Source organism: Limulus polyphemus, unplaced genomic scaffold (assembly GCF_000517525.1).
Source record: "Limulus polyphemus unplaced genomic scaffold, Limulus_polyphemus-2.1.2 Scaffold57, whole genome shotgun sequence".
NCBI lineage: Eukaryota > Metazoa > Arthropoda > Merostomata > Xiphosura > Limulidae > Limulus > Limulus polyphemus.
This window is the reverse complement of record NW_013665667.1, coordinates 1,092,259-1,096,345: the sequence shown is the minus strand read 5'-3', so window position 1 is coordinate 1,096,345 and position 4,087 is coordinate 1,092,259. Positions and strand designations below refer to the sequence as shown.

Below are 4,087 nucleotides of genomic sequence, written 5' to 3'. Positions count from 1 at the left end.
AGCTGCCTTCCCTCTAGTCTTTCTCTGCTAAATTAAGGACGGCTAGCGCAGATAGCCTTTGTGTAGCTTTGCGTGAACTTCCAAACAAACCAAACCAAGCCCGAGAGTTGGCGGTTGATGGTGTTGTCTAAGCTACCTTTCCTCTGGTCTATCGCTTCTAAATTAGAGACTGCTCTAGCCCTTGAACAGCTTTGTACGAAATTAAAACAAAACAAACAAACAAATTCTTACTAAGTTTTTTTGTGTAAGATGAAGTAAAACAATAAATCTTTTTATTTTTATCAAAATACGGATTGTTTAATTAGAACGTACTTAAGATCTTCAGAAAATAACCTTTGTATAGTATGTTTAAATAATATAAAATATTTGTGGGATGAGACTCTCCAGTTTCATAAACATTTAAGAATTTAACACATAAGTTTCAGGGTGTTGGATATTCAAGATTATAATACACTAATAAAATACTGATATACACAGTTGGGATATTTTTATATAATTAAATCATATATACAGTTTGTGCACGTTGATTTACCTTTCTTTGTAAGTTTGAATAAAATGGGTAAAGATAATAAAGACAAACACATTAACATTCAGAATAAATCGCATAATTCCAGGCCGAGAAGTACTGCCATTGTATAATCATCCATTACCTTGTGATTTATAGCATGCAAAGATCAACGTTCATTTGTTTTTGAGATTTATGAAAGTTCTCAAGTTCTGGTTATAAAAGCACATTCTTGTTTCTTACAGAGTTCATGACTATAGGCGAACAAGTTCTGGTTGCCACAGGTTACTTATCTGTGAATGAGCTCAGAAACGTTATTTATCTCTAGGTGAGTGATTTGAATTTGATGAGATAAAAAAAAATTATTAATGCCATTTTAATCGACTCTTAATCATACAAATTATTATAATTCCTCTGTTATTAATGAATTATATTCACTAAGGATTAATTACTGTTCCAAAGCACGTATCTAAAACAACAGACTGATAAAGGTAAAGACTTCTAAGGCGTTTCATTAATCTGAAAAAAACAAACAAAAACTTAATTTTTATTCTAAGTTTAAGCTTCGGTTTTATTTCGACGAAATTATACTGAAAAATAATAAAATGTTGTCAATAAAATCATTTGTTTTGTTGAGAAAAAAAAATACGATAACAACTTTTTAGTTCTGAGTTGAGTACGTTATATTGAAATGATTTTATAGCTTAACCTCGTCTTACAGTTTTTCTCCACTCGTTCGATCACGCCCTGTCTGACGACCTGACGACCATGCAGCTTGACAATAGCCCCGCAGCGTAGTTTTCATTGCAAAAGGCTCCGTCGCAAGGCTTTCTTTCATGGTCAAAGCACACCATTCCTCCCTTCAAGCTTTTCATAACTTATCTAGTGTACGAAGACAACCGTTTCCCAGTGCCCATTTCAACAGTCCGATAGCAAAGAGTTCCATAAACGCTGCGTACAGCGACTTGACCGGTATGTCTTCTCTGACGGTTGTGCATGCACATCGTGTACACATGACTTATGTCATGCGGAGATATATATTGATTATTTTGCTACTGTTGCCTATGAAATGTAGACTGCTTTTGCCACTGACCTTAGTGTCTGAGTATTTTGACCTGTCTGTTACAAAATACAGGAAGCCATACCTTTATTACCACCGTTGGGGAACAGCTCATTGCAGCTCTCTTTCTAGATAGTCCTAGAAACCCAAGTTGAACCATATTCCTCTGTTTTCCAAATCCTTTAAGTACAAGGAACATCCCTGATTTGAATCAATTTTATGATCTGAGTGTATGGATATTTTGCGTTGGAAAAACTTATTACGTATCTTTCCAAAAAGCAAACAGTTTTCGGTGGCATCATACTACCTAAGAAATGCCAAACAACGCCAAAATGTAGCTGTGATACATTCCACTCCACTGCGACTTTAAATCGGCTGTGGTTGTCATGTGATTTGTTGATGTGTATATTCAAAATCGTTTTAGTAAAACGTACTCAATTTCATGTATATGACTGGTCAATAGTTTTTCAGGCTTTTAACTAACCTCATTAAAACTCGCTTCATTTCAACAATGAAGAAGATACACTCATTTGAAAAAAGTGCCAACATATTTATCCCTGTTTGTTAAGCACAAATCTAAACACGATTTTTGGCGTTATAAGCCCTCAGACTTACCAATGAGCCATCGGCATGCTAGCTATCTCTAATATTCTTGTTGACAGCAGGATCCAGTTGTTGGGAAACAGTAGCAGCTTGTTACTCGTTAAATATTTATTACTCCAACAAACAATGAATTTCGAATTAATCATGAAATCCAAAAGACGGCTTCAAGAAAGAAGTCAAAAATCCATGGAAATAAATATTTAATCTGAAGCGAGACAATTTATTTATTTTATTGTTTCTGTTTGGTAATCTATAAGGATAAAAATAATGTCTACTCTGTAGGTTTGTTTGCAATAAAGAAACAATTCGGTTATGCCTCTTCTGAAAGATTACAGCAAAATAGGTTATTGTTTTTCTCATTCTCAAAATACATCGAATAACTGAAATATTAATTTTGGACTTCATATTGTTTTTGTTTAAAAGTATAATCCTGTAGATAATAAAATAAGAATATTCGCTAGATAAAAGAATCAGAATATTTTCCACTAAACGCGATAATTTGAACGTCATGAACAATAAGATGTTAACAGTCGTTTTAAATATTTCAGAGTTTAGTGACTTAATAATAAAGTTGAACGAATGTACTGCAGTTTCTGACTGTAGGCTGGTTAACATCCATTCACAATTATAATTTGTTATATCGCAGGATTGCTAAGACGTGAAGAAGCTGTTGCTTCTATCGTTGCTCAAGCATTTTTATTTATCGAAATCCTTGTGAAATGATCTAAAATGTGGAGTAATGTTTATACGTGTGGTATCAAATCCATTGCTTCCATTACAAGGAAATTGATAATATTGTCATATAAGAGACGGAAGAAATGTCGCATCATTACGTTTTGTTTCAAAAAAAAGGTCGATGAGGTAATCTTAGCAGTTTTCTGTATTGCGTAAGAGAATTCAAAGTTTGTTTATGTTTTTAATGCAAAGCTGTACAATGGGCTATTTCCGCTTTGTACACAACAAGAAATCGAACCCTGGATTTTAGCATTGTACATCCGTAAATTTCATATTGACCCGCCAGGGGGACAGAGTTATTGGGTTATTATAGTACGAGGTTTTTAAATTCTTCGTGAACTAAGAAGAAGCCTAAAAAACACACATTTAAATGTTCCATTGATGTGGATAGCCATAAGACGAATGAAACTGACCAAATACTACAAACAGGCTGTTGCAAATTTGTTACAAGTATCTCAAAATGCTATTCGTAGAGTTAGGAACTACATTCAAACCAATTTCACGTCAAGAGTGGAAATATGTTTACTACCCATTTAAAGTACACACCAGAAATGATCCTTTGATTATGAAATATACCAAAGAACAATGGTACACCACACAAGCAAGTTACCACTATCTGTCGTTGCAGGCTCGCTGCAATTCTAAAGGACCTGCGTCACGACTGAACCAAATGTCTACAACCGCAACAGGACGCTGTGTTAATATATATAAACAGAGAAAAAAAAGAGATTCAGTGAGGGAAGGGGGGGGGGTATTATGCTCATAGCAAGATACAAAACAGCTTGCTTTCAATGGTGCCAGTTGGTTATAGGAATATATTAGAGGTTTATTTACCTGCAAAATTAATATTCATTCTGAATTTGTAATTAATTCAGAAAATATGTCAGTTTTGATATCAAGTACGTGGTTAAAAAAACATTCAAATTTCTCGGTGCTAGCATTGCCTTAAAGCTTTGTCTGTCTCTACCATATCAGATAACAAAGACTTCGCCCGCAAAAATGCCGTATTGTCCTTCTACTGACCTATTGGGTGAGGTCTGTAAATTCCAGTCGACTGATCTTGTGAGAAAGTTACCAGTTACGTGCTAATGCAATCACAAGACAAAGAAACCGAGTTTTCGTGAGAGTTACAGATCTCGTTTTTAGTTCAGTTCTACACTGAGTGGTCACAAGTAAATAGACAC

The 4,087-nt window shown here is 34.5% G+C and overlaps 1 long non-coding RNA gene across 1 annotated transcript in view; it reads left to right on the top strand.

The window, feature by feature from the left end:
• LOC111086999 overlaps positions 1-4,087 on the top strand; it is a 174,753-nt gene that overhangs the window by 57,335 nt on the left and 113,331 nt on the right. The window contains exon 3 of the long non-coding RNA XR_002611722.1: positions 751-833. This is a non-coding gene — a long non-coding RNA (uncharacterized LOC111086999). The remainder of the gene's footprint in view (positions 1-750; positions 834-4,087) is intronic.